The 13571-nt window shown below is 43.9% G+C and overlaps 1 pseudogene; it reads right to left on the bottom strand.

The window, feature by feature from the left end:
- Positions 1-8840: 8840 nt before the first annotated feature.
- LOC138297622 (U2 spliceosomal RNA) lies at positions 8841-9016 on the bottom strand (annotated as a pseudogene).
- Positions 9017-13571: the final 4555 nt, after the last annotated feature.

The following is a 13571-nucleotide window of genomic DNA, read 5'->3' as shown; positions in this document are numbered from 1 at the left end:
GAAAAAAAGAGTAGTCTCTAAAAGTGGGGTGCAATCTATGCCAGGCATCAATTAGGCCCCCAATTCGTTTGCCAGGTGGTTAAATGTCGAGCTGTTCTCACTTATCTAAACCCATAGTAATCCCCAAAACTGTGGTTACCCAACTCCCCAACCCCAGGACAAAAGTAGAAACCTCTCTTGCCCAAACAAGTGAAAAAACTTTAACCAGTCCATCAATGTGGGGGGTGCTCTGAGGTGGAGTTGAGAACATAGCAAAGCGTCCTCTCCCGCGACCCTCAGGAGGTTATCACACGGGGATTTCATATCCCCAAATCTGTGTTCATTGCAGTTATTTGTAAGCCTGGTGGGTTACTCCGTAGGGTGGTCAACGGTCCATTGATTTGGATATAGGTGTAGCATGCTTTTTACTTCCTCAGGTTTTTTGTGTCTCGCGGTTATGATTTTCCTGATTTGTCCATCAGATGATGATGTCTGAAGTTCCCGGCGTCACATCTGGACCCTGTTTGTCGGATGCAAGCGAAAGTTCAGATTCTTGCTCCGATTCAGATTGTTCTATGTCGTCTTAGGATTGTTTGGGGGATCCGTGATCTGAGCCGCTGAGGGAAGCAGCTGCCTCCATAGCTTTTTTGTCTTTTCTTTTCGGAATTTCTAGAGGGGATGGGCTGTTCCATCTACTGGAATTACTTTCGCTTGTGTTTTCCTTTGCGGTCCGAGTGACGCTTTTCCGGACTGTGGTTCTTGTCTCCTGTTGGTTGTTCATCGATCCAGCTCCAAGTCTCTTCCGCTGTGTTGAAGAATTGCGCACCAGATGTGGTCACTATTCTTAATCTGGCCGGGAACAGCATCCCGTATTGAACCCCCATTTTACGGAGTTTTTTGTTTGGCTTCCTTAAAGGATGGTCTCTGTCTCTGCACTTCTTTAGAGAAATCAGGGAAGATACGGATCACATGGTTGTCAATCATGCAGTCTCCTTTCTTCCTGCTTTGGCTTAGTAGGTAATCTCTATCTCTGTAATGGAGCAATCTGGCTATTACTGGTCTTGGAGGAGCTCCTGGTGTTGGGACCCTGTGGGATTTTTTCTATAGCAAAGAACTGGGAATAGGGCCATCGTCTGCCACTTTCTCCTTAAGCCATTTTTTCAAGAAATTCTACCAGGCTGGACCCTTTAGAACGTTCAGGTAATCCTATGACTCAGATATTGTTTCGCCGTGATCTATTTTCGGCGTCTTCAGCCCTTAGTTCTAATTCTCTGATTTGTTTTCTCCATTTGCCATGTTAGTTTGGGAATTGTCTTTTATTTCAGGCTGCAGTTCCTCCAATTGCCTTTATCTGTGGTATTCACTTTTTCTGCCAGGCGGCGATGGTCATCCTGAGCCTGTAAGGTCTTTTGCCATTGCATCTATTTTTCCCTTCTAGGGCAACTCTGGAGGCAGTTATGGCTTGCATCACGTCTTGGAGGCTAGGTTCTTTCTTTCTCCTTCTCTTCTCCTGGAGCAAGTTTCATGGGATTTCTCTTGTTCTGACAAGGCCTTGGCGGGATGGCCAGTATTGCAGTCTGTGTTGCTGCGTCTGCCCGTTTTTGCCCCATTTTACAGAACTGTAAGATGTGCTCAATGTGAGTGGTTTTCCGGCAGGTCGCTGTTATTTGCCCAAGAGAGGAGGCAGAGTCTGATGCTGGTCTACAAAACCCACTAGCTCCCCTTGGGGTTAGAAATGATCTGGTAGGGTCGTTTTTAGTTCTTATGTGGGTCCAGTGCCCCTCTCTTGTGTTGAGGTTAGGAGGTGATTTTCTCTGGGATTTGGATCTTTGTTTTCCCCCCAGGAGATTGTCAATATTGGGGGTATATCACTTTATTAGCCGTGGCTTCCCCTTGGTAACGCGTTTGATTTGTCTGATTTTTAAGTGCCTCTGCTGGTGGTATTGTTGAGCTTGTAGGAAGGGGACCTCGGAGTCCATTCTCCAGGGTTTGGCGGGGCTCCGCTAACTTCCAGGCTCCCTAGCACTTCCCGCTCCCGAACTGAACTTTAGCGCACAGCTTTTCATTCCCCCCCAGGGTTCTATAGGCGTGTGCAACTCTCCCCAACACAGTGGGCCCCACCGGTTCCAGGTCTCCTCTGGGGTCTCTCACACTCTGCGCGGGGTTTGTGGAATTCGACCCCGCCGGGGTCCGGAAACCTTTGTGATCCCTGGGCAGTAGTAAGCAACTAGGGGTGCAAATCTTTGCAATCTGGGGTCTCCCCTCGGCAACCCCCCACCGCAAGGCCCTACCTCCAAGCGCCTCCGGAGGCATCCAGCTGGGGTCTGCAGGTGGGAGCCCCCGAGCCCAGTCATCAAGGGCCCCAAGCCAGGGGCTCCGCGCATGCTATGCTCCCGGCCTTCAAGACCGCAGTGGAGCTCCGCTCTCTCGTGCTCTGCACTGGGCCGAGGGCAATCACCGCTCACCTCGACACGGTCGGGCCCCAGTCTGCTCATGGGAATCCGTCCCTCCCGCAGGCCCCGTCGCATCCGGAGGTGCGTCGCCGATGCAGCAGGCTGAAGGCGAGTCGGAGGGTTAGCGGCGAGAGTGCAGAGAGGGTCTCCTCCTCCTCCCGCTCTATGCTTGCGGCGGAATTGCGGAGGGTATGGCAGCCTCCATCTTCTTTCCTGCCGCGGAATCCCCTCGGGATCGTTTTGGAGCTCAGTAATGAGATTCCCGATCTCCAAATCTCATTTTTGATGCGACTTTTGGGGTAGTGGGTCACCACACCCTCTGCTCTTCGTTTTTCTCAGTTTGGGGGTAGATTTGACTGTCGTGAACCCGAGGGTTGGGAGATTGGAGCGGGAGCCTCATGAAGAGGCTGTGGACCGCCATGGCATCAGGCCATGCCTCTCCATGTGTGTGCATAGATGAAACAAACTCTTATAGGAATACCTTCCATTAGTAAGGACAAAAGCATAGCGCATCCAGGTGATAAAACACTGGCAGATCCTGGAAGAAAAAGTTCTATGTTATAGTATTACAACCTCATCATTCTTAGTACCCCCTTCAGACCACGGTGAGGCCCCCGGGTCCACAGGGATTGGTAGGAAGACTATTTGAGAGTAAATCCAAGGTGACATTTTGTAAACACATGATATCAGCACAAAGTGTTGTGCAATAATTGAGCACAACATTTCTCCTTAATTCTGTACCCATGCCTCTCACATTGCAAGAAGCCACTGTAAATTCCATAAGAAAAAAGTTTAAAAAGCAAGCTGTGGTAACAGATTTTATTATGCACTCTCATTTGGCAATCCACTAGTCTGTCCCCATACTATGCTCTTCACTTGGTAAAGTTGAGGCGGACAAGAGAGCTTCCCGATCTGGTGTTGCCTCCAAATCAATAAATTGGCTATCATTAATCTCCAAAACATGTGCCACATTAAGTATATACCCTCTTCGGTATCTGAGAGGTGAATTAGGGGCTCAAACCATCCCCCTCGCACCATCCGCTCCATGGAGGATTGGCGATGTTTAGATTTTGTCGTGAGTGTGGAGTCAATCACCTGTTTAGATCTCTTAGCTTTGTGTTTACCTCTTTTTTTTTTATGTGGACTACCCACTGTGATCCATATTCTTATCTTCACTTGTAAACCTTACATTAGGTTTCAAAGAAGGGGTGGGTCCTCGGCAGCCTGCTGTAAATTGCTGACCACTTGCTCAATGTTTCTGGTATTGTACTCATTTCCCCCCGTGGGGGGGATTGCTGATGTACATGTCTTTGTGACAAAAATATTATCATATACTTAAGTTGTAGGGACAAATAACTGGTTCAGTGTTCTCATTTGGCACAGTATCTTTCTTTTGGGTAGCTCACTGTGCTCTCTGCGCTAAAGCGGCCCTTTTTATACATTCTACCTCTATGTGTTCAAGCTTTTTTTCTACTATATCAAGACAAAACTGTTGAAGGTCTGGCACCTCCGAAGAAGCCAGAGTGTCATTATTATTGTCTGGACCCTCCTCTGGATCCACAAATGTTTGATTCATACATACTTCAATACCGTCCACAACAGCTATAAATTCTGAATCCATAACATCCATTTCCTTTTGTAAAGGAACCTTCTCATTGTTTGAATAAGAGGCTTGTTTTGAAGACAAAGGGCTGGGGACCTGACTCCAAGCTGCTGTGGCACCGTGTATGGATTATACATATGCACTGTTAAAATGACCTTCTTTGGCGCAGACATCGGTGTGAAAGTGAGACCAGCAAATGTTTTGTGTGCTTTACAATTGGTAGCAGTTTGTATAAACATTTGACAAATTGAAACACTCGAAAGGGTTACGTCAAAAATACTCCAATTGGAAAAATCTTGCACACATTCAGTAGCCCATTCGGCCACATTACATTCCCTCTTAACCCCTTAGCTGCCAGGCCTTTTGCCCCTCAGGTGCCAGGCTTTATTTTGGCTATTTGGGAGAGGGCGCGCTTAGACCCTCACAAAATTTTGTCCACATAAGCTACCCATCCCAAATTTGCATCCTTTTTTTCCAACATCCTAGGAATTCTAGAGCTACCCAGACTTTGTGGGTTCCCCTGAAGGAGATCAAGAAATTAGCCAAAATACAGTGAAAATTTCCTTTTTTTAAAAACAAATGATAAAAAAGGGCTGCAGAAGAAGGCTTGTGTTTTTTTTTTCCCTGAAAATGCCATCAACAAAGGGTTTGCGGTGCTAAAATCACCAGCTTCCAGGAACAGGCAGACTTGAATCAGAAAAGCCAATTTTTCAACACAATTTTGGCATTTTACTGGGACATACCCCATGTTTACAATTTTTGTGCTTTCAGCCCTCTTCCAGTCAGTGACAGAAATAGGTGTAAAACCAATGCTGGATCCCAGAAACCTCAACATTTCTGAAAAGTAGACAAAAGTCTGAATTCAGCAATGGGTAATTTGTGTAGATCCTACAAGGGTTTCCTACATAAAATAACTGAAATAAAAAAAATATTGAAATTGAGGTGAAAAAAACTGCCATTTTTCTCTACGTTTTACTCTAACATTTTCCTGTGATGTTAGATTTTTTAAAGCAATATACCAGTACATCTGGTGGACTCTTCTGGTTGTGGGGCTATATAGGGCTTGTAGGTTCATCAAGAACCCTAGGTACCTAGAGCCAATAAATGAGCTGCACCTTGCAGTAGGTCTTCATTCTATATCGGCTATACAGCAATTCATTTGCTGAAAGCTATTTTTCACTCTTTAGATATCAAGAAAACCTTTTGTATTTCCAAAATAGGCACAAGATAAGGCGTTGAGGAGCAGTGGTTATTTGCACATCTCTGAATTCTGGGGTGCCCGTACTAGCATGTGAATTACAGGGCATTTCTCAAATAGACATCTTTTTTACACACTGTGTTATATTTGGAAGAAACAAAATGTAGAGAAAGACAAGGGGCAATAACAGTTGTTTTTCTATTCTATGTTTCCCCCAAATCTCCTGAAAAAAATGATACCTCACTTGTGTGGGTAGGCCTAGTGCCCGCGACAGGAAATGCCCCAAAGCACAATGTGGACACATCAGAATTATCAAATACAAAACTACCTGTTTTTGCGTGGGCAACTACGTTTTTGGTCCTGGGCTCAGCAGCCATCTAGGGAGACCTACCAAACCCAAACATTTCTGAAAACTAGACATCCGAGGGAGTCTAGGGAGGTGTGACTTTTGTGGATCCCCTAATGTTGTCTTACCCAGAATCCTCAGCAAACCTCAAATTTTGGTATATCATATTTTTCCCACATTTCTCTGTGGGATCACCTCACTGGGACAAATTGTCTACCACCCAACGTTCCCCTCTGTCTCGCTGTAAAAATGATACCTTACTTGTGTAGGTGGGCTAAGTGCTTGTAACAGGGAGGAGCCAAAAACATGTCGAAATTGAGGGGGAACAAAAGTGGGTCCAAAAGGGCAGTTTGAAAAAAAAACATTATCAGGAATTTTTATCGGTATAGATGAGTTAATGCTGGGTGGTGGAAATTTTGTGGATTCCTGCAGATTCCGGAAGGTTCCATCACAAAAATGGGGAAAAAATGTGTGATTTCCAGCAAAGTTGGAGGTTTGCACGGCATTGTGGATAAGAAAATGGTGTGGGCTGCATGTGAAGCACACCACCTTGGACTCACCCAGATGTTTAGTTTTCAGATGTGTCTAGGTCTTGTGGATTTTTCTACATGGCAGCATCCCAAAATCCAAAAAGTGCAGCCCTCACCGTTACAAGTGGGACGATTTTGAGAGTTAGCCAAGCTCTCATAGCCCAAATGTAAAACCAAAACCCCAAATAATCAAATGTCCACTTGCTTGCCATGGGATAAGATGTTTTAGTATGCAGGGGGAGTGGAAAGACTGTTAACCCCTTCAGTTGGGGTGGGGGCATAACCATGCCCATACTGGTTGGTAGCCACCACCACACTATTTTGATATTTTTTTTATTCCCTGGCATTTAGTGGACTTTCTGCTCCCCGGGGTGTGGGTCGGGGGTAATTGCCCCATCCGCCCACTGGTGGGCAGAACAACTTTGGCCCCATTTATTTGGGGTGGGGTATGACCATACCCCCACCCTCTTGTTTTGAAAAAAAAAAATAGCCTAGAAATAAATTGCCCCCCTGGGGAGTGGCCCTTGCCCAAGGGGCTGCTCCCCTTTTTTCAATAAACATAAAAAAACAAATGCTCAGAGAGACATGAAAAGAGAGGAAAGACCATTCCTCTCCTTTCATGCCTCTCTGCCCCTCCACGTGATCGGATGAGAAATGCTTTTGCATTTCTCCTTCGATCGGCGCTGGAAGCTGAGAGGGGAAGGCCTCTGATGAAGTCATGACATCAGACTCCACGGGGTGGTCAGGGGGGCGGTGGTGGAAGAGGAAGCGATTCCCCTTCCATCTCTGCCCAGAGGAGGCGGGTGTTTGGCCATCTGCGCTCCCCCGGGGGCCCGTAGCAGGACGAGCTGGTCTCGTCCTCTGCACCAGGCAACCTGGGCACCCTAGGGGTTAGTGATTTCTTCAACTAGAAATAACAAATTTCTCTCTTTTCTGTGTACCTAGTCTACCATAAAACTGACTGAATTTGGTACCTAGTCAAAATCTTTTAGACCTTCTGACCTTCTTGAAAAGGTGGCCATAGCCACTGCCCGAGGTGCGCTCTCCCACCCCGTGAGAAGTCAGTGGCAGTCTCCTTTTATCGTACCTCTTTGTAGTAAATTGTCATACGCACACTGCAAAGTTAGTGCTTTATAGAGGAAGGAGGAGGGACCCTCCATCTTCAGTTTTGTCCGTGTGAGATAGGCATGGGGATTTTCGTTACCTTGGTGAAGTCCAAAGAGTCACGCCCCACTAGTGAAAAGACATCTGTCAAAGTCAGCAATGAGCGAGATAACAATCTTGCAACTGACTCAGGCCAAATGCACACCAGAAAAACACCATCATGAGACACCAGCTGGAGGCCCTGATCCATTGGAAGGATGATCCTCTCCAATACATCTCTCCGCACTGGTGGAGAGGCAAGGAAGGGAGGGAGAGGGCAGAAGATTGCTGTCCTCAGATGTTAAAATCTCTTCATGTCTTCGCTCTGTTGCCGAAAGTCATCTATAACTCCTGTGTTGTCAGGAAACCCCTGCAGAAAAGAACCAGGTCACCCCCAGCGTTAAGGCATCAGCCAGGTCCCGGGCAAGCCAGTAGTTGCAGGCCCATCCCTGTAGCGTAGGTTCCCCAGGTACCTCTGTCAAAGGAGTGATCACACCTCCTTCTGCCAATCAAGAGAGGTCAGCCTTGCCCGAGGCAAGCCACGGAAGGAAGGCTTGTTCTCCGAGAGAAGCAAAAAGACTATCGCTGCTGCGTTCCCCTTTGCCCCTCAGAGGCGCAGCCTGGCTCCGGTCAAGCCAGAGTTACTCATGTCCAGCACTTCGGGGATCAAGAGTCTCACTCTGACTTGAAGCTCAACCAATTGCAGCATTCACTAAACTTGATCTTAGTCAAATGGCAGAGAAGCGATAACCCAATAGGTGCCAGAATTGTCGTAGCACCACCCAGTCTCCCTGGCTGACTCTGCCCGGGTCGTCCTTTCTGTTACCGCTCACGGGCCTCTCGCCTCTCCTCCCAACTCTTCACAGGACCTCTACAAGTAGCAAAAGGAAGAAGAGGCCCTGATGTCAGGGTTTTCCTGACACCCAGAGTTCTCTGCAGTCTCCTCATTATTCGTCCATTAGCACACCCACGTTGCCCAGTTTTTAGCTTTTGCATTCTCCACCCTTTCCTGTCCACTGTGTTCAGCGCCTGAGTTTGAACACCGGGCAACAGGCCAGGCCACCCTAGACACGACACCCTGACAGCAAGTGGCCAACACCTTGGTCTATAGATAAGGCTGGGTCGTTCATGGCCGGACAGAGGCGACAGAAGACATGGACAGTGTCCACTCCATCTGCTCTTCTACAGCTAGTTGACCCTCTTTCATTTTCCTGTCTTTCCATTGCTATCTTGCTCTTCCTCACTTGCTGAAAACCGGGAGCTCAAGAAAGGGCTCTTGTCCTCTGCGCTCTACTATGGGATGGATCCAAAAATGAAAAACACACTGCTGAAGATGCCGTTTCTGTCATTTTTCTCTGCCGAAGTGCAGCCCCGGGATAGAGGGAAAAAGAACTAAATAAAGGGGGGTTATTAAATTCCACAGAAAAAAATAATTAAATTAAATAAATAAAACAAGACACGGCTGCCACAAAGTGGCCAGGTTGGTTTTATTTACACCCAAAGACATTAGCGCCACTTTACAGAAAGCCAGTGAAACGCTGCTTTTGCTTTTGCATCTTTTTTTTCAACAGCATGTTTTTCCCCGGGTGGGAAGTGCACCATTCCTGGAGGTACTGCAATAGCAGGTTGATGCGTGGAGTGGACAGAGCAAGCTCCTATTCCATCTCTGTTTCAAAAATCAATTTAATATATGGTCCCCAGATAGAGGACGTATCAGATATTAAACTGATTAATGAAAATTTATTTTCATAAAAAAAAAAAAATCTGTTAAGTTCAAATACATAGATACAGGAAAGCCAGTCCCATAGGGTGGCGTACATTTGTGCCATGCCTAATATAATGCTCTCAGGCATGGCATATATTGGTGGTTTCCACCTAGATTATTTCATAAGAATGATCTTTGTTGTAGGCTGGATTATTCCATAAAATTGATTTTTGTTATAGACCTAGACCATTACCTTTATGGGTAGTCTTTATAGTGGTCTTAGTACCCATTCTGCCCATTATTGCTGTTGCCATATTCTATTTGCTTCTTCGTTGCCAAGATGTTTAATGTCAAACCATACATAAATATTCAACTTAGATAACCATCATTTTAAACATTCATTAGTGTCTAAATGCATGTATGAAAAAAGAAGCAGGTTTCTTGATATCCAGAGGACTTCCTTTCCTGGGTTCATTATTTTCCAAGTCTTTCCTTGTCTGTGGAGGGTAGATCTGTCTCATAAATAATGTTCTCGTGGTTGAGGGTTTTTATGGTTGTGAGGTTTTTTCAGGAGTTTACTCAACCTTTTCTAGAAGGGTGGTGGATAGTTGCAGTTCCACATCATGTGCAGGGTTCATTCTTCCCCTAGATATTGGTCTCGGGACATCCCGCTGTCTTGGCCATGCCTCTTCTGTGTTGAAACTTTCTGGTTGGTAAGCAAGTATGGGCAGTCATCCAGGCGATGTATTTCTGTTCGTTGGTGATCTTTGCTGGGCTGAATTGCTTCCAGGCTTGTGTAGTTTTGGTTTCTTTCCAGTTGCTGCACAGCTGTTATGTCTTTATGGCTGTACCATAAAGGGTTCAATGCACAAATACATCGGTGGGACTATGAGTTGAAAAATTTAGTTTGTAACAGAGAACAGTTTATGACTATAAAAGAGAAAACCAGTGTAAAATGCTATGTAATGAGCACGTTTTCCTTTTTTCTAACATGTTGTTGTACCACAACATAAAATATTTGACAAAAAGGAAATCCACCTGATTAGGCACATTTTCCCCCCCCCCCCCTTTATTTTGGGTTTTGTATACCACGTCTCTTTTTAGTTTTTCTGCTGTTGCATTCCAGATGAAAGTGAAAAGTAGTCTATTCAAATGATTAATGTTGTCCCTTGTGGGAGGGTAGACTACTGCGAGATACAGAAGGGTGGGTAATAGTACTACTCTTATTACCAGGATTTTCCATCCATAGTGAGTTGTATAATTTTCTATCGTTCTAGTTTGCTCATTTTTTATTTCTTTCCAGTTTTTCTGTGCTTTGATGTCCTGAGTCAAGAATATTCCTAGTATTCTAGTTATTGTGTTGTGGTTTGGATTAGCAATCTTACCATGTTGTCCCTAACCCCTTGTTGTGTAGCCATTTTAGCTATAGTTTTAGACATGTTATTTTAGCAAAACTAGGCCTGCCGTTGGGCACTTTAACCTAGATGAGTTTTATTCTAGCTTCATTATATTATTTTAATAATAGCTACATTTGCTGTCTTGTTTTATTTTCTCTATCTAGCTGTTCTTAGCCTAGGTCAGAACTGCATTCTTAAACAAGACATTTCTTTCACTCTGGGATTTTCTCAAGGCTGCAGTAAGATAGGTTGCCGCAAAAGTGGTATGCTTTGTCTCCAATGTTCATAGAAACATACACTCTTACGTGGCGATCCTTTCTTGGAACATCAGCTGTTTTATTGTAAAAACACTACTTTGACCCATGTACATTAGAGGGAGATTACAGCCAGATGACCACGACTGTATGCTGATTGCTGAGGGCTTCGCTGCAGCTGCTTATGTAGACAACAGGCCTGTTGCTCAGTTATGAGGGATGATGTCTTCCCAGGGGGAACCTGTATGGCAGAATGAGAGCTTAACATGCTGTGCTCCAACATAGCCTAGATAGGAACTATTCTTAACAACCGTAGTAACAACATGGTAGCATTAACTTTTGTGTTTCTCTCCTTGTCACAATTTTAATCCTATTGTGCTTCATCGTCCTAGTTATTGCAATACATGCCTTATTATCTAAGATGCAGTTACTTCAAAAAAACTGTATTGAACTCTACTTTGCCTGATTGTTCTTGCATATGTCAGACTAATGTAGCAGAGAGAAATGGATGAGATCTGAGTGACCATGATTCCCCTGAGGAGTCATTTGTGTCATGCGCCCGGTTGCCCAATCATCCGTGCTCTTGTGTGGAGATGAGGCACTGCTAGTTAGCCGGAACAAAACCCAGATTAGGCCGACAGGTGTCACATGGTGTGGGATTAGACTCAGTCCCCCGTACAGGTGATTCTGCCACCCAAATCCAAATTAGAATAATGAGAACCTACGTGACACCTTATTGTCAGGCATGTGCTTTTTCTCTTTGTTTAGGGTTAGGACTGAGGCTTGTCCAAACATTTCTTTGTGCTCCTGGTATGAAGCAGCCTCCGTTGACCTTATCTGGTCTAATATGGATCAGAAGTGGCTCAAGTGCACAACTGAAAAGGGCTGGAGATAGTGGACAGCCTTGTCTCACTTCTGATTTGTATAAAAATGGGTTAGTGAAATTACCTTTGAAATTGATACTAATAGTTGCATTTTTATACAGGGCATTTTTAATAGTCATAAAAACCTGAAGTACCTGAAACAAAAAAATGTGAGTTTGTCAAAGGCTTTGTTAAAGTCCAAAGCCATTATCCCCATTGTGTCCTTAATGTCATTTGCAGTCCATATGATATCCTAATTGTGATTAGGTTTTCCCATATTTGTCTTCCAGGTCTTTATGCAAGTTTGGTCCTCATGTATTATTGGGGATAGTACTGCTTTCATCCTGTTTACCATATTTTTGGTTAATGGTTTGTGGTCCACATTTAAGAGATATTGGCCTCCAGTTTTTGATGTCTTTTTCTACTCCTTGCTTATGCAGGAGTGTTATAATGCCATGCCAGAAATCTGGCGGTAAGTTGTTATTTCTTATGCATTCTGTAAACAAGTTCATTACATCTGAAAATGTTCTTGTAAAACTCCCATGGTAGTCGATCTACTCCTGGGCTTGATATTTTAGAACAGTTTTGTTGTGCATTGAGAAACTCTTCTACTTTAAGTTCCTCTTGTAAAGAGTGTATCTGATTATCATATAGAGTGTTTTCTATAATAATAATATAATCTTTGACTAGGCTTGTATCCATCTCACTCTTTATATAAATTTGAGAAAACATTTAAGCAATTTGTTTATATTTTTCAGCACTTTTGTATACATTCTCTGTATCATCCTGTAATTCTTGTATATTTGTCTGCAAATGGGTACATTTTGTGAAAAAGAAAGAAGTACATTTTTCATTTTCTTCATAATGTTTCACTTTGGATTTGAAAATGGTTTCTTTACCTTGTTCATGCAACCAGTCATTGAGTTTTTGAGAATGGTGTTGGTGTTGTTTTAAATTGCAGTGTATTCATGTGTTTACTGCAAAACATTTAGTCTATTCTTGTCTTTGTGGTGCCTTTGCCGGAATGCCATGTGAAATGGGTGCCTGGTGCATTTTTGTCTCTGTGTGTCTTTGAGGTTTGTGTCTTCAATAAGTGTTTTTAATGTCTTAGACGAAAAGCCTAAACTGTATTGGGATAGTGATACTATTCTGTCTTTACTGTGTAGTATGCAGTTTAAAACACCTATTAAGAAGGTGAGTTCTGTACCTGTAAGAAAAAGTTTTAGGAGATGGAATATTTCATCTCTCTTTTTATGTGATGCATAGATATTGCATATTTTGAGTATTATAACATTAATTTTTTACAGTTATAATTATAGCTCTGCCTGCACATATCACAAGTTCTTGAATTACCTGTATATTTTAGTTTTTGCACAATATAGCTATGCCTACATTTCTGTTCCCTCCTCCCGACCATGCTGAGGGACCTAGGGTCCATAGTTCGCTATCTTCATAGTAGTCATTTTTCAGGTCTAAAGAACATTCCTGTAGACAAATATTATCAGCTTCTAATTGTTTACAATATTCTATCAACTTTAGCCTTTTGGGCCACTGTGCAAAACCTCTTACATTAAGAGTGGCAAAAGGGATTCCCATTGTAAGTATTTATGTATGTTACATCCATTAGTAGGTTATTTAGATACGTGAACATGGGTTCTCTAGGTTTGCGGACATGCCTACATTCATTACCCATGTGAGTGGGCCATATTCTTCTGTTGCCCCCATAAAGGATGAGAATATGGGAATGACTGGTGTGTCAATATTTTGGGATGGTATTTGGGACTCTTGTGTTTCAGGGACTTCATTGGTTGGTGTGACCTCCTCATCACCAGAGAGGTTTCGGAGTACACTGAACTTCCTGTGTACAGTTTTGTCTCTAGTTCTGGTTGGTTTTTTATTGGGTGTGCGTGGTCTTCTGGGCTTGTTTACTTTGTTGGGTGCTTTTCTCTTGCTGCTCTTGGGCAATTGCCATCCCTCATCGTCCTTCCCTACTTGGTGTTTGGGTTCATTTTCTTGTATTTGTGGGTCTTGTTGCAGTTCTCCTATTGCTGATTCTAGCTCTTGTATTGCTTTTGCTACTTGGGAATCTGATGGTTGGGT

Source organism: Pleurodeles waltl, chromosome 5 (genome assembly GCF_031143425.1).
Source record: "Pleurodeles waltl isolate 20211129_DDA chromosome 5, aPleWal1.hap1.20221129, whole genome shotgun sequence".
In the NCBI taxonomy this organism is placed as follows: domain Eukaryota; kingdom Metazoa; phylum Chordata; class Amphibia; order Caudata; family Salamandridae; genus Pleurodeles; species Pleurodeles waltl.
Note: the sequence above shows the minus strand (reverse complement) of the source record. Positions and strands in the feature narration are given on the sequence as shown.